The sequence below is a fragment of the Mandrillus leucophaeus genome, unplaced genomic scaffold (assembly GCF_000951045.1).
Source record: "Mandrillus leucophaeus isolate KB7577 unplaced genomic scaffold, Mleu.le_1.0 Scaffold70, whole genome shotgun sequence".
NCBI classification, from domain to species: Eukaryota; Metazoa; Chordata; class Mammalia; order Primates; family Cercopithecidae; genus Mandrillus; species Mandrillus leucophaeus.
Window position 1 is genome coordinate 2,644,427 of NW_012107586.1, and position 10,705 is coordinate 2,655,131.

Here is a 10,705-nt window from a genome sequence, read left to right on the forward strand (position 1 = left end):
CTCCTTCCAACTCCCCAACCTGACATGAAAAAGATGGAGCAGGGTGAGGAGAGAGGCCAGGGGATTACTCAAGAATCCTTCCAGAGGGAGGAATGACGATGGCCCTAACACCGTGCCTCTGTCACAGCCATGGGGACATCATAATTCCTGGCCTCTTGTCGGTCTCCTGCATGGAAATGGAGGGTATGGACTATGTCCTGCTCATCCCTGCATCCCCAGGGCTGGCCCAGGGCCTGGCTTGAGCTGGGAGTTCAGTATATGTCCTTTTGTTCTTCTAGTCCCCACCATTGCTGGTATTGCAGTGTGCCTGGGACCCTTAGAGCCCCACAGTATCTCCGGAGAAAGCCACGCTCCCTACAATGAATCCTGAAGCCGCCCCTCTGCCTTCCGTGTCCCTGGTTCACAGACATTGCTCACCAAGGGAGCCTGATACGTGAAAGAAGCTCAAATGTTCCATCAACCGGGAAGGCGTGCGGCAGCAACGGGCACTTCCTCTGCACCACAGCCACCTGACCACAAGGGGGCGATGTCCCCCTTCCAATGCCTCTACAACTGCCATCCCTAAAACCAACTCCTCACCCCAGGACCAGAGCGGACATAGGAGGGAGGTGGACTCCCCACTCCCCTTTCTAAAGGAAGGAGGTGGCCCTGCACTAGGTGATTGCCCTCATGGGCCACAGCTGGGCATCTGGCTGACTCAGGTTCTAGGCTTCTCCTTCCCCCAACCTGTCCCCCTCGAGGTTCTCTCCTATAGAGCTTGGGGCATCCCTAGCCTCTCCAGACCCAGGGAGGTGACCATTCCCCGGTGCTATCCTGGGGGCTCCACCAGCCCTGGGCTGGTCAGGAAGGCCCCATGCTGGCCCTCAGCTTCCCACCCCCACCATCCCCACTTCTAAGTGGTGCTGCTACCTCTCAGGTCCTGCTTCCCTGTGCAGCCTGGATTCCTCCCAATGCAGCCCGGAGACCTTGTCTAGCTTCATCCGCCTCTTGGGTGACTGTCCTAGATTCTCTGTCACTGGATCTTTGGACCAGCCAATGCTGTCAGTTGCCTCACCTGCTGAGGGCGTGGTGAGACAGGTGGTCACTAGGATGTCATGGGCCCTGAGCCTCCTCTCTAAGGCCTGTCCTTGCTACCCCTTCTCTTGTCCCACTCTTCTCTGATCTCGCAAGGACTTCTGCCGTATCAGGACCTGGACCCCAGCATGCTCCTGCCCCCACCCCATCTACACTGTTCTGGATAAGCCCAAAGTCTTTGGAAGCAGATAGAGATGGGTTTGAATCCTTATGCAGCACTTATTAACAGAGTTGTTACTTACCTTCTGTGAGGCTTGGTTTTGTAATCTGTGAAATGGGAGTGATCACGGCCACCCTTTTGAGTTTTTTGTAAGTGACATCCTGTGCATCTCATGCAGGGCCCAACGCTATCATAGACAGCCAGTAAATGTTGCTTCCCTCCCACCATTTCACATGAGCACTGGGCTCGGCATTCTACACACAGAATCGTGAATATCCACGTAACTTTGTCAGCTAGTTATTACTGGCCCATTTTATAGACGAAGAAACTGAGGCACCACGAAGTCAAATAATCTGTCCGGGATCACGTAAGTGGGGAACTAGTAAAGCTGACACTTGGGCCCATATTGGATGGACGTGAAGGCAAATCCTGCTCTGCCTGGGCACTCTGCCCCAATGTTCTGCATGCAGGTAAAGGAGAGTGTTTTACTGTCCATGTTTTCTAATAGGCTTCTCAGTGCTTTGATCCTACCTCTGCAGAAGCACCCACCACCACTCCTTTTAGGGAAAAGAGGCCTATTTATCTTTTAATTTTACTTTCAATCAGTCAGATTCAGTTCCACGTTCATAGAGAATTGGGATAGTTCAGGGAAATCAAAGCCTGGGTGTCCTTGGAGAAGGGTTGACGTTCATGCCCACTCTTTTTTTGGGGGCCATTGACTTTGAAAAAGAGGGAAGTCTAATAACTGAGTCTGGGAAATAAAGATGCCTGCATTTCACGTCCTCTGACCCAGATCCCAGAGGGTTGGGAGCAGCTGTTTCCATCTCTGCAGGTGCTGGAACCACCAGGAATGTGGTCACATGGAAGGGGAGGAGCAAGGGTGAGTGGAATAGAACTTCCAGAGGTCAAATCACCCAAAAGGTCCAGTGGAGCTGAACACTGCACTGTCTGCCATAGGAGAGGAACTCACCTGCCCTGCCAAGCAGCAGGCCGGCTGCAGGGGAATGGACAGGTTGGCCTTGCAGACTCAGGGAGCAAGCACCAGGGCATGGGCCATGCAGGGCTGTGAGAGGGCAGCCCAGAGACACCCAGGTCCCAAAGGCCCAAAGAACGGGAAATGGGGGTTTTGAGAGGGGAAGGATCTTGCCTAGGACCCACTGTGTCCAGAGCCCCTTCTGCTGAGCCACACCCTGGAGCCATAGGCTCTCTGGCTTCTGCCACTGCTGACTGCCTGCGTGGTGGTCCTTGAGGAAATCTGGGCCAGGTCCAATCCACCACGAGGGATTGATTGATAATGGGAACAGAGACTGTGGGTCTCCATCCTGACCGCTCTACTGAAGCTTTTAATAATCAGCCTGCCTCTAAGTGCCTGAAGACTCTCGGCTTCCAGCTGTCTATTAATTGTGCCTCTCAGGCCCTTGGACAGTTGGTTCAGCCTGCTGCCCACTGTGACCGCTTGCAGGAAGGGCAACGAGTGACTGCAGTTCCCAAGCTGGCCACTAGAGGGAGCCTTAGCCCGTAACAGCTCTGCCTTAACTGGCGGAGGAGAAGAAAACCAAAGGGTCCCAGAATCCCTGCCCGTGTGGACATCCCAAAGTCCTCCTCCCTTAGCTCTCCCCAGCCCAAGTGTAGGCCCCTCCTGTTTTCAGAAGTTCTTGAAAAGGGAGGTCTCCATCCTCCCCTGAGAACCACTGACAGCAGCTCCAGCCAAAACCCTGCCTACCGGTGCCTCAGCGGCGTGGGGCCTGGGGGGAGGCTGCCTGGGAGACAGAAGGCAGATGAGATGGGACACGGAGGGACAGAGAGGAAGGAAGGAAGAGGGCAGATGCAGACAGGAGGGGCTGGAGGGGAGGAGGCGCTGAAAAGGGAGACAGGGGAAGAGTGGAAACAGGGGAGAGGAGACCCCAAGGGGGAAACCTTGAATTCAGCCTCCCCCGCCTGCCCTTCCTGCCGGCCCCAAACACCCATCCAGAGGAGGACCCGTCTCCCTCCCTCCAGTGTCGGCTGTGGCTCCAGGCCTGCCCTGTTTACCTGGCCCAGTCACAGTCTCCCAAACACCAGTCCAGGATTTGGGGTTATTAGAGGCTGGGGAGGGTGAGATCCTGGAGCCGGAATCTGAGAAGAGGAAGCGCGGTGAGAGACGGCTGTAACCCAGCACCAGGCACACACACAACGCTGACGCTGCCCTGAATTCCACCCGGCTGCGGCTCTCACCTGATCTCCACCTCTCTTATCTCCGCTTGGGATAGAGTTCAGCTGGTTTTAGTCATCTGAAGGACTGTCATTCACAGAAGCTTCTCCTTCTCCAGCTGACACCTGCTGATACTGCAGCAGGAATGATCCGGGTTAGGTATCAAGCTCTGTCCAAAAGGCTGCCCCTGGAGGGGGCTTCAGCTTTCAGGGACAAATCTCCTTCCTTCCTGCCCTCTGTCCTCCCCATCCTGACGTCTATGGAGGAGAAACCTTGGCAAAAGTGACTAACGGAAGCAAAGAGTAAAGCCCAGGAAAACACGTTGATTGGGGTGGGTGGGGGTCAAGGTCTTCAGAGCTGTCTATACTTGCTGTGTCTCTACTTCCTATTCACTCAGCAGTTCACCAGCTCTACAAATATCGTGAGACTTTCATGAGCCTGACACTGTGCTAAGCCACTTCCTTGGCCTCCTGCCTCCTAGTGATGCTGCTGCTCTTTTCTCAAAGGAAAGGACAAGGATGATTCCTTTGTGGTCAAATTCAGTGACCTTCCTCTGGGGCTCACTCAATTTGATCCTAAGGTGGTGGCTGGACTGTTGACCAGCCATTCTTTCCTTCTAGAAACTCTCAGCTCCTTTCCCCATCAAAACAGCACCCCTCCTAGGTCCTCCTCCTTCCTCTCTGAGACCTCTGTCTTCTTCACAGGACCCTCTCCTCCTCTTCTTCCCTTCTCCTTACATAGCAGTGTTCCCCTGCTTCCACCCACGACCCTCCTCTGTCTACAACGCCTCTGTGTCAGGATGACTCACAGCCTGCAAATGCACAGCAATTTTCCTATGTCTCTATTTATTTTGTACATCACACAACCCTCGCTACTGCACTAGCAAGAAACTTTAGGTTGTATCTAATACTTGGAACTTAGATAGCGCCAAGGCCTGGAGACAGGCCCGCTTGGTCATCCGGTCCGTTGTCCTCAGGGGTCACCCCGAGATGTCCACCATCTAATCTGGGTGGCCATGTGAGTTAAGCTGCTCTCTCTGTAGTCTCTGGACTCCACACATGGAGCATAGGAAGCTCTGGCCTGGAGCCCCAGGCCTTGTCCTCTGTGCCCAAGATACAGGGGAATGGACAGATTGACCTTGCAGAGGAGTAAGCACGAGGACAGAGCATGCAGAGAGGCAGTCACCTCCCTGGAGATAATGTTGAGAACTCCATGCAGCCACCCACCCCAACCCCAGACCCTTTCTCATTCTCTTTCTCCAGTCCAGGGGGGCATTTGAACTGACCCAACTTGAGTCACGTACTCTTCCCTGGACCAGTCTGCTGTATGACTGGAGGAAGTGGTCATCAAGATATCCCAGTACACTGACATGGCCCCTGGCAGCCATCCCTATACATACCCCCCTCTTCCCATGAAAGAGGGGGACTCAAGCTGTGCACCTACCCCCTCCCCATATGGTATCTAATATAACTCTTAAATCCTTCCCTCCAGCACATGTTGGAGTATGAATCAGAAATTTCCAGTTGTTACCAATACCCACTCTCCTCTCCTCCATTACTAATACATCCCCAGAAGTATGGCTGTACTCATGGCTGCACAGTATAAAAGTTACATTTCCCAGCAGCTAGTTGAGGCCTTGTGACAGCTTTGGCTATTGTGATCTGAGCAGAAACAATGTATATAATGTAAATGTACCACATCCTTAAAGAGAAGGGCACGCCCTCCCCTTCCTCTTTTCCTGCTTTTCACTGACTAGAATGCAGTTGTAATCGCAGGAGCTGGAGCAACCATCATGGACCACATATTGAGGATGGCAGGGCGATCAAATTGAAGGACCCTGGGGTCCTGAACAATTTCACAGGGGAGAGCTATAATACAAGTAAGACAAAAATAAACAGCCACATTTAAGTGTTTGGTAATTCAAAGCCTTTGTTATAGAAGCTGAACTAATATGCTAACTGATAGAGCTAAAGAGATCTTCAGGGCAGGTGCAGTGGCTCACGTCTATAATCTCAACATTTTGGGAGGCTGAGGCAGCAGAATCACTTGAGCTTGGGAGTTCAAGGCCAGCCTGGGCAACCTAGCAAGACCTAGTCTCCGCTTAAAAAGAAAAGAAAAGAAAAGAAAAAATTAGCTGGGCATGGCGACACACACCTATAGTCCCAGCTATTCAGGGGACTGAGGTGGGAGGATTTCTTGAGCCCAGGAGGACAGAGCTGCAGTGAGCTATGATTGCACCACTGCACTCCAGCCTGGGCAATGGAGCAAGACCCTGTCTCTATAATAAACAAAAACGAGAGATCTTCGGTCCATTTCTATAGCACTTTCCAGCTATGAGATTTGGGGCAAACTACTTAATCCTTCTAAGCTTTCATTTCCTTAGCTGCCTACCTATTTCCCACAATCATTTTACAAAATGAATGAAATAGCATTGAATAAAGCACCTAATATAACATTGACATATACTTGGGATTCAACTGATGTTGAAACTGACAGCCCAGTCATCTTTACAAAATACCAACCAGATCCCCTGCCCCCTCGATTCGGAATCTTCGAACACTCCCACTGCTCTAACTACAAACACCAAACCCTTCCTGTGGCCTACAAAGCCCTGCCTATCTCACCCAGCCTCTCTAGCCCAACCTTCCCCACCTCCCCCGGCTCCTTTTGCCCACTCTGACCTTGCGGTCACCTCACTGCCTCCACAAACATTGATCGAGGGCCTTTCACAGTCCAGACACTGTGCTGGGACTTCGCACATACACACCCAGAGCCTTGCTCTTGCAGACTTTACGGTCTAGTGAGGGAGAAAGAAAAAAATAAGTTCACATAAATAAATAAGCATAGCTAACATTTATTGAGCACTTACTACCTGCCAAGTGCTGTCTGAGCTGTTTTTACATATATAAATTATCAACTCCTACAACCCTCTGAGTTAGGTGTTACTATGATCACCCCACATTTTACAGATGTGGAAACAGAAGCACAGCAAGGTCAAGCAACTTGCCCAGGGTCACACAGCTAGTGGGCATGGAGCCAGAATTTGAACTTGTGTAGTCTGACACCATAGCCTGTGCATTCAACCATGAGTCTGTCCTGCCTTCAAATTCATGTCATATTACCACTGTGAAATGTGCTATCAAGGGAGTGTATGTGGGGTTCAGAGGCACAAAGACTCTCCTGCCCCTGAGCCTTGGCATGTGCTGTTCCCTCTGCCTGAAACACCCTTTCTTCCCTCTTTGCCTGACCAACTCCTGTTCACCCTTTGGATTCTGACATTCTGCACATGTCACTTCCTAAGGAACGCCTTCTCTGCTCTCCCCAGACCAGCCAGATCCATTTAGAAACTCTTACTCCGTAAAGCACCCTTGCTCCCGTGCACGATCACACTGTGATTATATCTTTGCTGATTCTTTATAAGTTTTTCCTGATCCCATGAGACCCGGAGTGCCGTGAGACAAACAAGCACATTGTTAGTGCTCAGGGCCAAGTACAGTGCCTGTACACAGTAGGTGCTCAGTATGTATCTTTCAAATCAGTTCATTGATTGGTTGATTGACTTACCCCAAGCTGGGCCTGCTGTCTCCAGAGTGCTAAAGCTCCATCTCTCCTGGTGGTCTCTTGCTGTCCTCGAGGACCCCTGCCCATGCCCCAGTGGCCTTGGCTCCTAATACCCTACACCAGCCAGAGTCCCCTGAGGGAGGGAGAGGTAATGGTTCGGCCAGATCAGATTCTGCAAATGCAAGAGGGGCTGAGGGAGGGCCGGGGCGGGGAGATGACAACCTTCCAGGCACCCCTTGGTCTCCCAGGGCCAGACCTGGGATGGGGGTTTCTCAGGACTGATCTGGGAGTCAGGAAATGGAGCAGAGGTTAAGAGGAGGGGCCCAGAAGATGGACATCCTGTCTCGATGGCCAGAGATGATCTTTCAAACCCCATAAAACCTGGAGCCATGGAGGCGGTTGTACCAGCATCCCACACGCCGTAGTCTGGAGTCCAGAGCCGGCCAGATCGATATCATGTGAGAGCCTTTCTGCTCCAGCCTTTTCTGCTGCCCAGTGTCCCCAGAGGCCTAAGGAAATGGCGGAGAAGGCAAGAGGCACCAGAAAAGGAAAGGAAGCACATGTTTCTCAGTGTCCCGCAGGGCCAGCAGTAAGCCGAGCACCATGCTAGGTGCTGTGTGGTCATGCAGCCCTCCAGGATAGGTGTGACCCCATATGACAGATAAGGAAACTTGGGCCCAGCCATACCTATCCTCTGGGCTCCATCTGGATGAGGCGGTCTCCTGGCATGTGCCAGCGGCCATACCTAGGACAGAGCCTCGAAAGGGCCTTTTGCAGTCTCTGGGCCCAACATTTCCAGGTACAGGAGCTCACCCCTCCCAAAGCACCCCTTTCCATTTCAAGCATCTCCTCCCACCTCTGGCCTCCCTGTGGCCCTCATCTGTTACATGTGGAGCCCAGAGAATGCTGACTCTTCCAGCGAGGGAGCCATCAAACATCGGAGGCCAGCATCCCATCTCATCCTCCCTGATCCCTGAAGCTCTTCTTCTCCAGGTCGAGCTCTCAGCTCCTTCGGGTGCTCCTTGGGGCCCTGACCCTTTCCCACCACACTCCAGCTTGCCCACATCCACATCCAGTGTGTGCCAGGCCACCCCCCCCCGCAGCTGATCTGATCTGCAGAGCTCATGGAGACATTCTCCCCCCTCCTTTGATCCTGCCCTTCTGCCAACCAGTGCAGCAGGGGTCAGCTCACTGTGGGAGAAGCTCCCTGCCCCACTGATGGCCCCATGACCCCTGGGACTGACTCATCAGTTAGCTGAACACCAGAATGCTTGGAGAGAAGGCGGTAGGAAAGGAGATGCCTGTGTGGAGACGCAGCATATTCCGAGGGACTAGGTCTCTTGTGTACATGTGTCTGTGTGTGTACGTGAGGGCCTGTATGTCTGCACATCTTGTGTGTGTGCATCTGTGTGTGCCTGTGTATATGTGTGTCTGCGTGTCTCTGTGTGTCCGTGTGTGTCTGCATGTCTTGTGTGTGTGTATCTGTGTGTTTGTGTGCATGTGTTCATGTGTGTATGCATCTGTGTGTCTGTGTGTGTGCCTCTGTATATATGTGTCTGCATGTCTCTGTGTGTCCATGTGTGTGTCTGCATGTTGTATGTGTGTGCATCTGTGTGTCTGTATGCATGTGTGCTTGTGTGTGTGTGTGCATCTGTGTGGATGCATATGTGTTCATGTGTGCATCTGTGTGTCTATGTGTGTGCAACTGTGTGTGCATGCGTATGCACGTGTGTGTTTGTGTCTCTGTGTGCGCATGTGTGTCTGTGTCTCTGTGTGCGCATGTGTGTGTCTGCATGTCTTGTGTGTGTGCATCTGTGTGCCTGTGTGCATCTGTGCGGGCATGTGTATGCACGGGTACCTGTGTGTCTCTGTGCATGTGTGTGTGTCTGCATGTCTTGTGTGTGTGCATCTGTGTGTATGGGGGGATGGTGTGTCTTTAGTCCTATACCTACTGTCAGTGTTTTTAGAATGGGCCATATCCTTCCCATGTTCTGACTGCTTGTAAATTGCTAAGCACTAATAAATAGGCATTTTCACCAACTAACAGGGAAAATTCCAGAAAAACCAGTTTCTTAAAAGAGGAAGGCAGACTTTGATTTCACCACCCCGCCCCCCACCCCAGGAGGTATTGTAAAGCCCGTGGAGCTGAAATGAAGCAGCCTGCAAAGCCTCTTCCAGGCGTCCCCTCCCACCCAGCTGCGCAGGCCCTGGGGGTGAATCCCATGAAGATATGGCCATGGCTCCTCCCCTCTTAGACAGCCCACGGGACGCAGGAGGAGGGACATTTGAGGCCTGGAATTTTTAAAATACCAGTGGGCTCCACTGCAGATGGGAGGGGATGATATCCTCCCACCCCCAAAAAGCGAGGCAGGGATCTAAGCCAGTCCAGAGGGGACTTCTTCCCACCGTGCCTTCCTCCACTCCTCAGCTCCCCACCCATCCAAGCACAGGTGCCCGTGGGCCTACACACACCCCTGCCCTAGAAGAAGCCAATCTGAGGAGAGGGCTCCCAGCGACTTTCAGCCTGAGTTGCACAGAGTTACCCAAGAGTGATTAAAATTCCCACTGCCCAGGCTGGACCTTAGACTGACCCACTCAGAATCTCTGGGGTGGGGCCCAGGCTTCAGCACTTTCCAGCCGAGCTTGAGACAAGAGAGAGCCTCATAGCCGCCATCCCTCTGCCCCTCCTTGCCCCCGCTGATGTTCCTACCTCTTCCAAGGCTGGACTCTCTTCACACCCTGCACGCCTTGTGCAACCAGAGTTATCCCGCTCATCAGGACCAGGACTGGTCCCTACTGGCCTCAGCCAGCCCCAGGTAGCAGAGATTCCAGAATCTTGTCAATAAGGCAAGCACCCAAGGTGAGGTCTAGGGCTGCTTCTCTCCCATGGAGACCCACACTGGGTCCTCATGTTTCAGGTGGTTGAGGCAGAGCCCGGGGCTGAGCATCTCAGCCTGGCCTAGTCCCAGCAAGAGATACACATGCAAGCAGCTCAAACTTCAGCACTCACGCAGATTTTCTGGGGATCTGGCTAACATGAAGATTCTTATCTGCAGGCCTGGCGTGAGGCCAAAGGTCCTGTCTTTCCTGTAAGCACCAGGTGATGCTGATGCCAATGGTACAGGGGCCACACTCTGCGTAGAAAATGCAAAGGTGGCTGGGCGCCTTTAATCACACCTGTAATCCCAGGGCTTTGGGAGGCTGAGACAGGCGGATCACGTGAGGTCACGAGTTCGAGACCAGCCTGGCCAATATGGTGAACCCTCATCTCTACTAAAAATACTAAAATTAGCCAGGAGTGGTGGTGTGTGCCTGTAATCCCAGCTACTCAGGAGGCTGAAGCTAAAGAATCACTTGAACCTGGGAGGCGGAGGTTGCAGTGAGCTGAGATCGCACCACTGCGCTCCAGCCTCCTGGGTGATGGAGTGAGATTCTGTCTCAAAGAAAAAAAAAGAAAAGAAAAAGAAAAAGAAAAAAGAAAGAAAGAAAATGCAAGGTCCTTTGGGTATTCTGTGTGATAATGTGTGTCAGGAGAGCTGCCCTTCTTCACCCAGAGCCCTCTGCTGCAGCCCCGTCCACTTCCTTCTTGAGGTACCAGGAGCACAGCCACCACACTGCTGAGTCCCCTCAAAGGCCAGCTGCATCAGCTCGGCTCACAGGCCATAGCTTGTCTCTCTCATCAGACACTCCTCCCCTGTACCAGGCCAACCCCCGAGGTC